The sequence below is a fragment of the Apis cerana genome, linkage group LG2, assembly GCF_029169275.1.
Source record: "Apis cerana isolate GH-2021 linkage group LG2, AcerK_1.0, whole genome shotgun sequence".
Lineage (NCBI taxonomy): Eukaryota > Metazoa > Arthropoda > Insecta > Hymenoptera > Apidae > Apis > Apis cerana.
The window spans coordinates 8187648-8205378 of NC_083853.1; the positions used below are offsets into that span (position 1 = coordinate 8187648).

A 17731-nucleotide genomic window follows, 5' to 3' on the forward strand; every position below is an offset into this window, starting at 1 on the left:
TCGTCTTTTCGCGCGTTTCTCCTCCTCCTCCTCGCGACAGAAAACAGAAAATCACGGCGGATGTATTTTCCCCGTTCGTGGAACCAGCTCGCCCCAGAATTGGACGAGGAATCAGATTCGCTGTAACTGCGTGCGCGTGTGCCAGAGTCATCGGAGTTCACGAGAGTATCCTCTTGACGCGGGAGTGGATTGCGCAACGAGGTCAAGCCAGTGTGGAAGCGCGGAACGACGACGACGACGATGATCCCTCGAAAATGAAGGAGGAGGAGGAGGGGCGCAGAGGGGCGAGCTGCTCGATTGTCGTTCTTAATGTCAATAGGAAGTGACTCACTCCTTAACGCCGCAATGATATCACGCTCCGGTCGTGGCAGAACGAGAGTGAGCTCGCTGGTTCACGAGATCGCGATTCGATACGCGGTGATGTTGGTCGGTTTCTCTCCTCCTCCTACGAGGAGAGCGTGCGACACACGTGTTGTGTTGAGACAGAAGTTCGCTCGGGGAATTTAAATTAGACGGGATTTTTCGTATTGTCGCGAAGAGGATCGACCAATCGTTGCGTGGCCCTCGAGATTTATTTCGATCGAATAGTTTTATTTTCGTTTTCAGTTCATTCTTATCTCGACTCGAGCCGTCTCGTATTTATAATCGTACACACATTCTGTATATTTAGCTGTTATGAAACCTTTCCAAGAAATTTCCATTTCCACGAAACGAATTATGGAAATAGGATCGCTTCTAATAAATCCGGACCATTGCTCGCCGCGAGGATTTCCCTTACGCGTTCGCGAATCGCGACGCTTTTATATATACGAGAAAAGATTTGTGCAGAAGGGGTCCCGAGATAAAACGGATTCGAAAGAGAAAGAAAAAGGGAAAGAAAAGGGGGGAAGGAGGAGGGGGAGCCAAATCGATCGCGTCTGCTCGCGAGCGTTTATGACGCTATTTGTCGCGGCTAATTGTCAATTAGAAAGCGCGACACGCGTAAATTATTCATAGAGCGGCGAGATTTAGAGGCCATTGAATCGGTGCATTCGCGCTGCGTACGCGAAAACCGAGCGCGGCGTAGATTGTCCGTGCCGCGTGTATCTACATAGAATGGGGGGCCTGCATGCCCGCCTTTCGAAGGCCCGGTCGAAAAATAAAATAAAGGGCGGTTACTATTATCGGGTTCTAGAAGGGTGGTGAGCTCCGGCTATCGTTCGCGCGGATCTCTATTGTTCGTTAGATCCGATCCGCGGCGGTTTCTCTCTAATGGCGGGGAATTCCCTCGAGCTTCTCCGCGGCGAATGTGGGTCACACGGCTCGCCCATCGAGAGCAAAACGAGACAAAACGAACGCAAAATCGTGTACACTCACGGCTTGGGGGAGAGATCGTGGAGAGACAGAGAGAGAGACTTTTAACCGGCGGCGTAGGTGTTTCTCATAGGCGTCGCTAGGAATGCCGATTGAGCGAGATCTTTGTAATTATTTAGGTCGTGGAGAGACTTGGCAACGAGACGACGCGACATTTAAAAAAGGATGATTGCGGTGGTGGTGATCGACTTTCATGGAAAAATCCGTCGCGTCGGATGAACTTTGACGTGTGGATTGCCGTGAAAGATCGATCGTGCTCGATTAAATCATTCGTGTCTCGACCGACTCGTGTAAGAAGGCGCCAGGGCGTCTTGAGCGTACGAGAAGCAAATTGCAGTTTCTGATTGGTAGAGGAGTAACGAGTTGGCTCGAATTTCACGACGGTGGCCATCTTGGCTCGCTCTCGAGATCGAGGTGGAAAAAAAGCCGCGATGCACGCTTTACTTAGCGGAACACGCACTTGATAAATTTCTTATGTAAAACGACGATGGCTTATTTGTCAGAGTTAATTGGCAACTTTCTACGCGGCGTGAGTAATTTAAAGATCAAGAGGAGGATCGGATCGACGCGTGGAACGGGCGGATCGGATCGTTACGCTGCTACCGTTTCCATCGTTTCGAGTCGAATGTCGCACGGTAACGCGAATTTATATACCTTCATTGTATCCAGATATTGCGCAACTTAACCACCGTACTTTACTTTCCCGGAATGAAAAGATTCCCGGCCTCGTCGGTTTCATCGTTTCCTTATGCACGAATTTTACGAGAATGGACGAGGAACATACGAGATTATTAGGGACATAATTTACCGCAAAAAACCGTTTCCGAGCTCCCGAGTCATAAAGATTATCCATGTAAACGCGAAACGCGGGCATAATTCAGAAGGATCTCACGTAAATTATCGGGAAGCGAAAGGATAGACTCGATCGAGTCCCGGGGACAACGATGTATCTCTCATCACGATCGCGAGCGTAACGGGTGTCGCGTCTCTAAGGAAGCCGATTTCTTGCAAGCCTCGCTGTGTGAAACCGCGGATCGTGCTCGTCCAATGTCCCGAATCCCCGTGGCAACCGGCAAACGAGCTGGCTAGGATAGACGAGAAAGCGCAGCGTGTCTCCAAAGATCGTCGGTGTATGTTGGAACGAGGTGAGGTAAGCGACCGATTCCGGAGCAAGAACGGCTCGTAAAAACGGCAGCTAGCAACATAGAGGCGCAGGAGAGAAAGAAGACGAGAAGCGGCTAGAAGTGTTGTACGCGAAACGTGACAGTGGTAGTAGTGGTGGTAACAGGAGGCGAGCGGAGGAGGAGCGAGGTTGGACGAGGAAGAAGTAGATCTACATAAGAGATCATGACTCGAAGCTAGCCGAGTTTCGCCGCAGTCGAGAGGAGAAAGTTAGCAGGAACTGCCTGAATCTGCCCGATTGGCAGCCTCCTTTTCCACGGGACCGGGTATTGTAGTCACGAGCGTGCAACTATATACTGTAACAGCAACGATGCTCGACGACGACAACGATGAGGAGGAGGAGGAGAGCTCCACGCTGCGTCTTTTGTTTCAGCTTTTACTTACTTCTCTCTCCCTGTCTCTCTGTCCGTCTCTCGACTCCCAGATATCTCTACGTCTATCCCTATCTTCGATTCTCCAGCAGTCGTATTTACACGGTTCTCGATCATCCTTCGTCTCCGCCCTCCCCTCCTCTCGTGTCGTTTCGCTGTGTCAAACTCCCGTAGCAACGCCTTCGAATCGGTTTTCGCAATCGATCCTCTTACCCGGCAGCTTAACCCCTCGACTGATCCCCAGTCCCAGACCATTAGTCGCAATTAGTCTCAACGATGAATTTTCTATGAGCGAATAATCAGCCACGCTGTACACGTAACCCGTGTATACCAACGGGTTGTCTCCGCTCCGGCAATTACACTTTCATGATCATGAGTAAGCGAGACGTAAGCCGGCAAATAGCGGCGGCTCAACGCTCTGGGAGACGCGTTGTCGCGAGCAAATCGATCCGTCGACCCGGCAACAACCACGACTTTTCGACGCCCGTTTTCGAAATCGGCCACGATTCGGCCCTCTCCTCGGCGTCGATTCGATACCCAGTCGAATCGACTTATCTCTGCGCGGGGCGGTGGAACGGCATAAGAATCGCTTCGCTTAACGAGCCACCGATTACGATCATGCAAATTTTCTTAATTAACGGCGACCCGTCCGCGGCCGCGTGTCTCAAAAGCGAAACCGTTTCGTGCCGGTTTCGCCTCGATTTCAATTACCTCGCCTCTCTCGACCTATTGTCCGCCAACGATCCGAGCGTAGAAAAAGAAAGAGAGAAGATAGATCGCGTAGATCCTCTATCGGATCTCTCCACCATCTCTCGCGCCTTCTCGCGATGAATCTCGAGACTTTGGACGAACGTGATCGATAATTGAGGCGTGATCGTGCGTCGCGTTACGCGAAAAGGCGCCATCATTTCCTCGAGACGAAATTTCGGTGGAAGGGAAAATTGGCTTGGTCGAGAAGAATTCGCGACGCCCACGCGGGCTGTACCAGTTTCCCTGAGAGAAACTTGGGTTCGGCCCGAGATAAGATAAGGGTGTTGTGTAGGAGTGGCAATTAAAAGGGCGAGGAAACCTACGGTGCGTTCACCGTCGATAATGCAAACGGCATTATGCAATATTATAATTATTCGGGCTGAACAATTATAGAAAAAGGGGACGCGTCTTTGGTTCTGGATCGATTCTCTCCGTTCTGATTATTCGTTTTGCGCGGCTGGTTTAATTAAGAAGAGGAAAGTAAATATTTGTTAATAACGCGAAATGACTTAATTAGGTAGGAAATCGAGGATTCCAGTAATTTGATTCGCCAGTAATTCGGCGGATATTTTCATTACGTAATTTTTAAAAGCGCGATTATTTTCTTAATTTTTGCGGAGAAAAATTTATGCCCGGCCTGAATAATTTAATTGAAAGGTCGCTTGATTTCTTGTTTTTTTTTCAGTTGTTTAACATTCGCGTTAAACGAACGTTTAAAGCATACTTCATGTTTATGCCGTTACAAATATTGCAACTTTCATCGGTAACTAGCTTTGAATCCAATAATAGACTAAGTAGCGTGTTATGAGTCGATGAACATAGGCTTTAACGAGTCGATAAAAAGTGATAAAATGGGATAAAATGTATATCTTAATTATCATAAATTCAAAAGCTTGTCGTTGGTGCTTAAGTTTTTTTTAAAGGAACACACGGTTTCTCCAGTAATATCATATGCAGATTATATATGTATTTACAATGTCCGAATGAAAGTGAACGAAATTGCATATATTCTTGGTTGTTTACGACTTTTTGAAAAGATATTCAAATGTGTCATTTCGAATATTTATTTTTCGAATTTACGAAGATACCGATTATGAATCAAATATAGAGAACGTCTAAAGAGTTATAATAAATTGATTGCGTAGGTAAATTTCCATTAATTTGAAAGATCGAACAGAAGAAAAGAAGCAATGATATTAGACTATCTGGAAATAAATCGTGGTTTTTAAATAAATTATTAATAACTTAATACTTAGAATTTCGTTAAATGTTAAAAAATTTTAATATTTAATTTTATACCGTTCCTTTACAAATTTTATTTATTTTTTTTTTACGTTTCATTGACATTAATTTCATTTGACAATGTAGCAATGGGGGAAAAAAAAGGAATTATTATTTCTTCGCGTGACGGCAAAAATTTTTTAAAATATCAATCACTTTTTTTTAAAAGTAAGAATGAAAAAAATCTCGTATTTCCGTCAAATAAATCCATTCTTAAATAACACCGTACAAATTTAAACATCACCGAAAACCAATTAATTCCCGAGAGCGTAATACCCGTTTGATTTACAATGAAAGTTAAATTGTTACCCTCCAAAAAAATTCTTCAACTGGAACACTCGTTAAATAACCAAACTTTTCCCTCTAAAAATTAAAATTTTCATTACAATCCATACGATATACTTTCTTTTTCTTTCTTGAAAAGTTTTCCAACAAATTTCTAACTACAACGCAAAAATCTTCGTAAGATCTTACGCTGCTTCGAATCTAGTTTTCAACCGATAGGGATTGCGCATGCATCTCTGACTAACTAAACAATGCGAATAATTAATCGTTCAATGTCCTAATCGTACTAACTGCACTTTCATCGGGGTCCAGCCACGTGCAAGAAGTAGGCCTGTCACAACCTAATGGCTATTAATAATCATATTTTTTTCCCAAGAGAGGCAAGATACACTACCGAACATTCACTACCGAGTTGACCGAGTTTCGATCAGATGTTTGTATCATCTCGATGCACTTAATTACGACGTAACGTTTCTACTTCGCCAGATAGAACGAACGATCGTTCGTAACGATCTTTCTACAGCTTTGAATAGCGGCGAACGGCCCGTGAAAAATGCATCGCATTAACGATAGAATGCCAACGTTGAATTGCGTTAGAACAGTCCAGTCTTGGGACTGGTTTCGTACTTATGGTTGGTCTTTTCATTTTCGCATAACCGGCATACACCCGCCTGTAATCTAATTAGCATATCCTAGCCTTTGCCCTCTCCTATTCACCGCCCCCCTCCCTCCTTTCTCCCCCTCTCTTAGTTAAATTAACCAAACGATTTAGAACAACAGCGGCCATATTTTAGATTTCAGACTCCGCTCCGGTTCAACGTATTTACGCGACGTGCTATAAAATAATCGACGTATGGCGCGAACCACGCAATAAAGGAGGAATGTGCAGGGTGAGAAGAGAAGAAAATCTATCAATGAGTCATCGAACACCTTCTTAACGACGATCGGTCGTTAGTGGGCAGTCGATTGGAATTTTTCCAACTCCGCCTCATCTATTATTAGATATTTACTAAGCCTAGTATCAGGATTTATCGAAGGATTCTCTGTAGAAGAGAATCTTCGAGAAGATTTTTCGCGAGAAAGCATCGCTCCTCGTTGCATTTTGGACCTCGACATCCTGGATGCTACGGGTTGGACGACATCCGTTACCTGTTACGATGAATAACGGGTTGTTTCTTTTTCTGGAAATGACTCCTACTCCCAGTTTTTGTACAGTTTTAACCAACCTGGTATGGTATAGGTCAGTTACTACTCGGAACGGCGAACGGTTGAGATTGTCGAAGAGGAACAGTAGCCGGCAACCTCCAAGTTTATTATCCTCCATAACTTTTATTACTCTTTCTCTTCCTTCTACCATCCACGTTCTTTCATTAATGGCACATACGCAATTCCTGCGCGATTATTCACCCATCGGCCAACCAACAAACATCATTCACGCCCAATGCTTAAGCACCGACCGCGTGCTGCACAATCTTGCTAACCGCGTCTGTGGAAACAGGTCATATCACGGGCGACTCGGTCCAATGACAGGAGAGATATATAAATACACGGTGGAAAGTCATGAATGCAAAGTATTTCTAGAAAGAGAGAGGGGAAAAAAAAGAAAAAAAAAGAAACGTGAACAAGAATTTCCTCGTATCGCATGGCCCCGCGATGATATAAAATATTCATCGGAAACAAATTTTTCCCCGACTGGAAATATTATTCGGCGAGCGGTAAATAAAACGCGCATAGTCGGTGGCGCGAAAAGTATCGGGGAATCGGCGGTCGTAACGGCGTCGTTCGTTAACGCGTAGTTTTCTCTTCTGTTAAATAAAAGAACGGCGGATCGTAAAACACCCGTAAACCGTGGGTTATCGGGCGGCGAAATGGTATCTGGGCCCCGGTGTTGCGTATCAATGGCTTATTAATAATTTACGCGGTCGGATTCGATCCGGATAACCGAGCGTTCGAAAATGTCAATAAGATCGGGTGAAATAGGTTTTTCGAGAGCGAACGGTAGTCGAACCGTGTCGGCCGTTCAATATTTATGTCACAATAACGCGAACCGGTAATGTCCTTTTTCGATAACCCGTAACCGTGTCTCGAAGAAAGCGAACACGGTGGTTAAAGGCTACCAAGTTGGGGGCCACCGGCGAGAGAGTCACGTTGCTTTGCCACGGCCGAGATCTCGTATATACGATCTTTTCTTTTCAGAAAAGATCGCGTGTCCCGCGTGAACAGTTTTAAAATTCGAATCGAGATATTTCTCCAGTATTTGAAATCCAGTAGGAAAGATGTAACGGATCGATTTTTTTTTTTTTCGTTACTTCTTTGAATTAATGTAATTTTAACGGAATCGTATTTTTTTCTTTCTTCTTCTTCTTTTTTTTTTTTTTTTTTGCTTCAGGCGTTTCTTAACCGCCTATAAAATATTCCAGTTAAACGACACTAAACCTCCTCTTAATTTCACTTAATGTCTGAATCGAAGTCAATCGCTGAAAGGTAATTACTAGGAAATAATTTCATCGATGTAATTTCCCAGAGAAGTAGGGAAAGAAAAGACACAGTTTGATTCCGTGAATGTACCGTTTCCTTAGTTACGACGGCGTATCAGTGGGATCCGCGAGATCCGTTATTAATAATAATACCTATTAACGATTACACGATCGGCAGTTATTAATTCTTAGAGGTGCGATTCGACGTCCGTGTCGACGGATTTGCCTCGTTTGTCTCTGCGTGACGATTAAATGCATTACAAGAGTCGATCCAGGCCTGAAACTTGGATAGTGGGTTGCGTGGCTGTAGGTAAGCCCTGTAATGTTCTTATGCGATTACCAGACGTACCTGTCTCCCTGACAACGAGATAGAGGCCAGTGGTCATGGATATTTAATGGGCCTTTGCCATCGGATGCAGGATCATCGATCTGATATGACGTAATTAATACCGGCATTTCCTCGGTCAGTTTACTGACCCGTGTGAAAACGAGTATTAATTGTTGAAATGGACCGCGATGCTTCTCTCTCTCTCTCTCTCTTTCGTTCTCTATCGTCGTGAAAGCAAATAATCGGAATAAATTATATATTTTAACATATCACAAATGAGCCAATCCCCTCCCACCTTTTAATCGAATTTCATTATCCACGATGAAACATTGGAAATAGATTTTAACGAATATTTCAAGCTCAAAGAATCACCTTTAAAAGCGATTTATTACCCTATAATCAAACTTTCAATCATTGATTACTTCCTATTAAATCCCGACTATCCCCTCTGCTACCTCCACTTTTACAATTTTATACATTTTTCAATCGTGACAGTACTCGTATCGTCGTACATGCAAAGCGGTGAACGATCAAACTCGTTATTTATTTTACAGACCCGGTTAAACGACGTTATAATTGCGAAACGAGACGACGGACGAACGAATCCAATCCAATTACGCCGTAGTCACGAAGTCCAAGGTCGAACAATCCCCAATCCCGAGGGAAAAACCGGTGGTTAAGGTAAGAGTATCACCTTCGCTATTATAAACCAACGTCGTTTTCCATTTCGATCGACGCGCCTTGTTCTCGCATGGCAAAGATCGATATTCTTCTTTGTATCATCGACCCGCGTGCCCGTTTAAGCGGCCGGTGTTCGTTAATCGCGCGTAAACGCGCGTGCACCAGGCCCCAGGATCGATGATTTCGCAAAGGTAAACCTATGGTTATCGACATTCGCACGATACAAATATTCACGGGATTGTATTTAACCGCGATACACGTAATGACATCCACACGGACTCTTAAATCACGTCTTCCGGTGAACCAGGTATTTGCTTCTTTCTGAAAATGATATAATGACAAGGTTGTCGGTCGCGGGGCAGAAATTTGTCGGCGCATATTTCCACAAATTATTTTTTTGAATTGTCGTTGAGTAATATTTGAGCCTCGTGAAAGTTTTTAGCTTGGATTGTTGGCAATGTTTAACTGATATAATTATACGGTTATTTTTCACAATGTGAATCTATCGGCTCGGTTCGTTTCGTTTTTTCTTTTCCTCTTCTGGATTTCTTTTTTTTTTTCTTCCGATTCTCTCCTCGAACGAACCTTTCGGAACGATTGAGAAATCGTGAACGATTTGTGTATCGTTGGTCCGGAATTGGAGTGGATCTCGTCACGTCAAAAGTAACTTTAACGTTTGTTTTTCTTTTCGTTACACAGGAATGTTTAATTCGATGCTATTTGTTTGGTCTGTCTATGTTGCATAGTCTGTTTTACTTTGGAGTACAGCTGTTCATTTTCTAAAATGAATGTAGAGTGAGATAGAACTGCTCGAGTGCGATCTTTGATCCAAGCATTTGGTGAATATTTGAAATTATTTTATTTATATACTCGATACATTCTCAAATAAATTTTATTAATAATCAGAGGATTTTCTTTCAACAAGTTATTGACCCAAATTACTCCACCTCGCTCTATAAATGTTTCGTTAGCGATCGAATCTTCTTATTTTAACGAGAAAATTGGTCGAACTAAAATGAAAGATGGGAAAGCTGTAAATGGTTGAAATGGGACGAAATGGAACGAAATCCGCCATAACTGCGGTAACTTGCAATTAGAGATACCGAAGTTTCGAGCTGACCAGTCGAAACGCCAAGAACAACCAGCTACGATTCGAGCAAGAACCGTTCCACTAATCAGCGTAAAGCTGCTCAGCCACCTGCTCGATTTGAATTTAAATAAGATGGCGTACAAACGGGTCTATAATGCGGAGTGCAAAGCAATAGCTGGCGTAACGAACATGTCGCGATTCAAAGTAACACGTGCACACGAGTTGCATTCCTACCGAAAGGCTCAACACAGAAATAGTCGTTGAAAAATAGTCGAGTTTGCGTTCGTTCGTTTACGTCTAGCGCGTGGACCATTCGAGTCAAATGCACCGCTTAAATTCAATCCCGTTCCATCTCTCGATTTCGAAGCCCTTTAATTCCAAAGGAAAAAACCATGGTTACGATTCATTTTCAACGAGCTTCCAAGCTCAAATGTTCATCATCGAATAAAAATCCTGTAGAATAAAAAAAAAGATATTCCTTTTTAGCCGAAACCCATACGTACGCCTTCTCCCACGTATAGATAGATCGGTCGGTGTATCCTTTTCTCATTCGCGTCTACACGCGTCTATGCAATTAGAAATTTCCTTTCACCAACTCGTTGACACTAATCACACGTCTCTCTCTCTCTCTCTTTTTTTCTCTCTCTCGTTTTCCTCTCCCACACCATGACGAATTTGACCTCGGCTGTCCATTCTGCCCGTACTCGCGCCAATTGGTCTAACGATCGCCTCTTAAATACCAATTACGAAACGTTTAATTACATTTTCCGCGTAAAAGAATATATATTCGGTTTATGATACACCCCTTACCGCTTCTCCATCCCTTTATCCATCGAAAAGACCCAGATATTGGAAGAACATTCCTCCCATTAACGGAGATCATCAACGGTGGAATTTCTTCGAAGAGCTAACTCGTTTCTAATAAAATGCAAAGGGAGAGAATCTCTGTTCCCGCCCCGTCGAGAGAAGAAAAGAAATCCGCGAAACGATGCAGTCTCGAAGGATTCTCACGGCAGGATCCTGTTGGTTCACTGGCCCATAACCCGCTACCATAATAGACATTCGCTTACATCCGCAGACAGAGAAACGCTTCTCCTCCTCCTCCCCGATGATTGGTTTCCAAGACGAGTGAAGAAGGACGAAGCGAAAGTAAAAGGACACGAAAGGAGAGCCGAAAACGTAGTAGCGTGGCACGCTCTAATCTTTCCTCTGATGGCTAATCGGGCCTAGGGGCCACGCAAAAGCGGCAGCAGCAATAACAATCGCCGGATCCACGGCTAGGTGGAGGAAACGGTGGGCAACAGGTATTAGCAACAGGCTAAAATGAGGCAGGGAGTAGAGACAAAACGTTGGAAACGGGACCAACGTATATTTTGACGACTGGAAATCGGCGGGTATCGGCGGGCACGAGCCTCCGGGGCCATTCCAGTCCAACTGTAACTTTTGCAACCATGGATTCGAAGGATATTTTTTTACCACCGCTGGAATTTCATCGAAAATATCACGATGGCTCACCGTGTTCCGTTTAAATATCGGGATCAACCGGCAACTCGGCAACCTCTTCTCTATCATTTCCTTGAGACGATCGTCTAAACCGCTCCGTTTCGTTTCGTTTCGTTTCTCCGAGTCGATTCCAGGTGCATAAAATCGGCCACCAATTCGACGGATGGGCGCCACCCCTTCTCGTACACGAGGCGGCGGCGGATCGCATATATAAACCGAATACGAAATTACACTACGCTGGAACGAAACCGCGAATTTTCGGCCTGTTCCCATTGGATCCAGAACGTTGCCTCGTGAAAATGGTAATGAAATGGAATTAACCATACGGGGTGGCAACGAAATTCTGCGAAAGGTTTCTTTTTCCCCTTTTTTCTCTCTTCCTTGCGTCGTGTCACTGACCTCGTTCCCTTTTATCATCACGGGAATCGATCACGATGCGAGGGTAGAGAAACTGCGTGTTCTTCGCCGTTCTCAAGATTCCTTTCTTTTCTCCGTCTGGAATTTTTCTATAATGACGAGGGTAATCGGACCATTTGCTGGTCGGATAGAATGCCTCTTTTTTTCTTTGCCGAATCTATTATGGACGATTCGTCGTCTACTTCTTGATTTATATTATAGATCTTTCGATCGGAGATCGCAATTGTTTCACCCAAATATATAACCGATCTTTTAAAATTATTTATCGTTGCAAAGATCAATGCGTTTATTAACGAAGTGCTTTGGTTTTTCCTCTTCCTCTTCCTTCTCAGCATCACTGTTGTTCGTCGTTGACCGATTGTTGAATTTAGTTTGTCGTAAAGGGAGACATCGATAAAGGAAGAGGAAGCTAAAGGAATAACGCGCGAGAAGAATGTACGTACGATATCGGTTCGTATGGATAGATACTCGCAAGAAAATGTCGTAACGATGTTCGCGACTTTTTTCCACGGTCGTAGAAGGTTCGCGTACACGTTTCGAAACAAGCTTTTATGTCGGTTAATTCTCTGCCTCGTTGCTTCGGTGACCACGGTATCAAGGTTTGGGTGGGGGAAGGGGAGAAATAAGTGACGTAATTTCGTTATTCTCGTTCGTTTGGAAAGGTGTACGATGGCAAACGAGTGGTGCTAGGTATAAAGGACACATAGTGTAGAAATAGGCAGTAATTGGTGAGAACAATCGGCGATTGAGATCGGTGCTGGTATACGTAAGTGGCTTTCAATCAATCAAATATTACGTTTCGAGCCGTTTCTTTTTGTTCCGTTCAAAAGAGGGGTTACGTTGGAATCCCCTCAAGGATCCGTCCTCGATAAGTGTGCCTATATGTATTCATCTTCGATACAATTATAGCTGAGGAAAATTGAATTCACATTTAATTTCATTTAGGAAACGGGGCAGGTTATAAATTGAGATCCACGAACAAGCACAAAAGAACAAATGAAAATCCGTGTTCGAGAAGAAAAGAGGAAACTTGATTTTGATTTAAAAAGGAAATGATTAAATCTCACCACGTACGTGGCCAGTGTAATAAGTTATCGATTTCGTCTTCGCATCAATTACCACCATCGATACCTCGACACACCGTGTTACGCAAGATTGCAGGTTTCGCGGTTCACCGGCCGTTCCTCTGGGAGGAATTTCAATCGGGTAGCCTAACTCGAGTTATCGCGCGGCGGTAAATAAGGTTATGCAAAGTGTATTAGAAGCGGAGCCCCGAAGACGGGGGAACTGTCTCTAAATCTTTCACGAAACGGTGCTTCACGATCCTATGAAAAGTTTCGTCGCTCGTTGCCTCATCGAATCTGCAATTTAGAAATCCGAAGCGTGCGGCCGCTTTAAAAGGGCGATCGAACTTTCTCTCCTTTACGGTGTACCACCGATTTCATCAACATTTTCTGCCTGGAATTTATGCGTGTACCGCGATGAAAAGCGCGTTCCCATGTGTGTGACGTCTCCGCGATTCCTTCAATTCGAGTCTGTGCTCGCTTTTCTTCTCTCTTTCTCCTCCCTCCTCTCCTCTTTAAATTAATATATTCTCTCTCCTCCCCCTTTAAATTAATATATTCGATTCTCGGCGATACGCTCACACTGCGTTATTGTTCGCTTCGTGTAAACTGTCAGTTTTAATAAACGAGAATGGTGGACGCCTTATGGCTGCCGACGAACCCAGCCAACTCTCCACTTGCCGTGATTTCGTCGAAGGATTTAGAGTGACCGGGGAACGGAGGCACCTTCCACGCCGGTGGTACCTCGAGGTATCTAATTACGGCCGCTACACGAGTTTCTACTTGCGTGATGCTCTAAACGGTTCCACTCACCCTCCAACCTCTCCCCCCTCTCTTTCTCGCTCATCCACTCCGTCTATGGACGATTCGAAGTGTTTTTAGGACGGATGCTTCCGATCTTGTCCGCTCGAATCGTTGTTCGAAACCTACTTAACGTCTCGTTAATCGAACGGAGAACACGGTTAAGAATTGGTAATTAACATTGTATCGCGGCTTGCTCTCAAGGGAAGTACGAAGTTCGTTTCAAGGTGATGAACGAGGCGTACAGAATGAATGCTTCTATTAACGATGCCATTAATCGTAAATTGTTTTAACTTGGGGTAAATTTAGTAAGATACATGTATACATAGGGTTTAATCGATAAAGATTTTACAAAGGTAATGAAATTATCGGAACTATATATTTATTTAAAATGATTTCAAAGTATTTCGAGATTGAAATCGAAATTGAACAAAGATTTTTTTAAAATAACCTATGTCGGAATCGAATATTCGTTTCGCTTGAATTCCTCCAAATATCTCCCAAATTCTAAAAGCAAATGGCTCGTGAGATAAATTATTGACCGATTGGGTAATCGCAATCCGAGACGGGACTCGAACGAGAGAAACTCTTGAACACAGCGATAAGAAATTAAAGATGACGAATCGAACGATTCCTATTGATTTTAATTATACAACACGGGTATCGACTTTATAGGAAAGAACGATTATTTTCGTCGAATCGTCGCGCAATGGTTGACCCGGTTGGCCATAATTTGTGGACGAAGAAGTCGATTTGGAGAACGAGAACGTTCTTAGTATTCCATAACGAAACGAAGGTGTGGCGGATTAGGTTTTCGTAACGTCTACGAAAGAAGAAGAAGAAGAAGAAGAAGAAGAAGAAGAAAAAGAAAAAGAAGAAAAAAAAACCAACGATGGACCCTACGTGGTTGGTTATTACACGTTCGCCGACGCGACTTATGAATTATTGCCGCCTCGAGGACGTTTTCAAAATATAAACCAAGAATTCACGTAACGTTCCGTCCCTCTAACGCGATGTGTTTAAACGTTGTTGCAAAGAAGCGCGTAGGATCGCGTTTCGCATATTTCATGCCGTCGTTCCGGGATCATCCTGTCCCGGAACGTCGATTAGAAATTAAAAATGGCCATAATTAAATCAGCCGTTAATTAATTCCGAATATGAATTTATTAGCCGGTGATGATATGGAAGGACGCCGCTCGTTAGAGAGCCAATTCAATCTCTCGCCGAGTCGTTAGGCCTAACGTGACCTCGACTTTCAAACGAAAGAAATATACGACTGCCATCGGGAGACGAATTCCTCCGATTCGTCTCGGTCCTCCTCGATCCCTCCGAGTGTCCCCGCACATCCCTCGCTCACGCTTTATACGAAATATTCGAAATCGAGCCGGTGAAATAAAAGCGGACGCGATCAACCCCCTCTCTCATCGGTGAATCCGACCTATTAAGAAACCTTTCTCCACGAATATCTCTCCTCCGGCCCGCTCACCCATTTTCCCTCCACCTTTCTCCCTCTCTCTCTTCCACACGCGCACGGGGCGGATTGAGAGAATTCCTCGAGAGCTCCCCCTTTCTCCTCCCTTGCTAATTTCTCGTTTCGAACGAACGCCAGGTAAACCGTGGGTGGTGGAAGCGGCGAGAACACGAAGGGGATGTATACAGACGAGAAGAGAAGGAAGGAGAGAATGCAGTGGTAGTGGTAGTGGTAGGGTTAGAGGGAATAAGGAGGAGGGAAGGTGAGAGGCGGTCGAAGCTAAAGGGCAACGCGCGGCGTTCGGAGCGTGCGAGGCGAGGAGGAGCGGATTCCTTCGGTTCGGCTCGAGTTAGCTGGATTTGGCGAATACGGCTCGTTTGTAGTCCCCGCCGAGGGGCCCCGCGGCGACCGGCGACCGCCACTGGTGTGGAGGCGATCCGAGCGGAATGAAACCGAGCGAGACTACTACTACTACTACTACTACTACTACTAGTACTACTACTACTACTACTACTACTACTACTACTAGTACTACTACTATTACCTGGTCACGACGCCAGGCGCGAGAGGGAATCGAAACGAGACGACAGCATCCACGACCGACCGACAGAGAGACGGGGGAGGAGAGGAGAGGAGAGGACACGAGCCGAACCGAGCAGAGGGACCCAGGAATTACGGACGAACCTGTTGTTCGTAACACGTGTTTGCGTGAACCCCGTCCTCCGTGTCTCCGCCGCCTGTCCGCACGTCCGTCTATAAGAGGGCAGCCACGAAGGCGACGATGTATTACCATCGGTGACAGTCCATCTTCGTCCTTCTCTCCCTTTATCTCGCGGCCGTCCGTACGTCCGTCGCGCTCCTCTCCTCCTTCCTTTCACGATACCCTTGTCGCGGCTCCCCCTCGTTTCGCACACTCGCTCGAGGGAAATGAGCAAATAAAGGCGGCACCGGCGGGCGCCTCGATTCGCCGCCCCTGTTCCCTGATTTCGGAATGCGGCCCCTAAGGAAACGCGTATTCTTCTACCTGTACCGTGTTCCACGCGGTTCGCGGGCTCACCAGATCCATGATGGAGGAAGATCGTTCAGAGAATTATTCCGTCGTCCAACTGGATAATGAAGCCGAGGAGAGATGCTGGCGGCTGCGTTGTCTCTGTTCTCGCGCGGCTTCGACTCGATTCTTTTTCCATTGTTTCGAATTTGATTCCTCGGTGTGCTAATTAGTTGATTGGTAAAGTAATATTTCTGGGCAGGAAAGCTCGTCTGAATACGTATAAGGAAGAGTAAATGAATTGATTTCCGAGATCGATCACGGACGGAAGGTATCTCGGGAATTAATTTCCCGAGAACGATATTCCTTTTCGACATTTCATTGAAACGAAGGGGTTAACGACTGCAGAACGAGGTATTGTTCGCGTTTCAATAAAAAAACACGCGTGGATTATGGATCCAACCAGCATTCAGAAACATTCCCTACACGATTTCACGAAAGATCACGAACGATTTTTCTCGACCGAGGTGTAAATGGATAGAAACCACGGTTGAAACGAATGCAGCGACGAGGATAGAGATGGCCAGAAGGGAGATTAATTTTTTAGAATCAGCCGCCGATGAGTCAGCCGAGTAGCTTCGAATCAAAATAAATTCCCCGCACGGCTCAAAGCGATTTCTTCTTCCTTTCCATTCTATTTCATCCGTGCCGATCCTCGAGAGAAGAGAAAGAAAGAGAGAGAGCCTCTCTAGTAGGCGAGCGCAAAGAAGCGCCCTCGTGTAAAAACTCCCTCGGAAAGAAGGGAGGCCTAGTCACGCTGCATGCCCGCTATATGCACTCGGCCCTCGACAATGAGCGTGTTCTATCGTTGCGAGGGTTGCGAAGGGGCGCGGGGCAGCGAAGGGGAGGTCTCAGCCAATGAGAGCACGCCGATACGGCGGCCATTTTAATGATCGGCCCTAAGGTAAACAAAAGGGGGAAAAAAGAGAGAAGGGGGAAGGGAGTGGGAGACCGAATGACTTCCAGCCCCTCTTCCCTTCATGGGGTTGCATGCACGCCCGAGTATAGTAACCCCTTTTCTTACGCTACGCGTGCACACCGTTAACCGAGATGCGTGCACACCGACACGTTTCAATACCACGTATGCACGCCCACGTTCATGCAAGGGGTGCGCCATCGACCAATCGTTGCCCCGGATCTTCTTACAGGGCCCATGTTCGAGAACACCATGGTTTCTCGCTCATGATATTCCCGCTCTTCCCTCGGGTGTGCGTTACGCGTACACCGGTCACGAACCTCTTCCTCTCCCCCTCCCCCTTTGCCTCACACTCGCGACACCCCTCTTCCCTTTTCTCTCTCGCCGTGAGTGTGTTTTTTCTTCTCTTCTTTGCCTTCCCTCTCCGATTCCCTCTCCTGCCCCCGTTACTCGTTATACATTTTATACCTATGGAAGGAGAGGGAAGGCGAGGGAAAGTTTGATTGGAAAGCTGGAATCACGAGGAGTTCTCGCCACGGACGTCCCACGGCGGACAAGCAGAGGGAAGGAAAACGAAAGGGGTTATCCAGGGGGGCCCGATTAATTAATGCACGCGTGTCGATGCTAACGAGAATGAGAGAAAAAAGGAAGAAAAAGAGGTAGAAGGAAAAAAAATCATCGGTTAACATAAGCCGGATCCTCTCAGTGGCTCC

General features: G+C 45.3%; 1 protein-coding gene across 3 annotated transcripts in view; it reads left to right on the forward strand.

Moving 5' to 3' along the window:
• LOC107996638 (U3 small nucleolar RNA-interacting protein 2) overlaps positions 1-17731 on the forward strand; it is a 94329-nt gene that overhangs the window by 70103 nt on the left and 6495 nt on the right. For all 3 annotated transcript variants that reach the window (XM_062070979.1, XM_062070978.1, XM_062070980.1), the window contains exon 9: positions 8582-8708. The gene's annotated coding sequence lies outside the window, so the exon portion shown is untranslated. The remainder of the gene's footprint in view (positions 1-8581; positions 8709-17731) is intronic.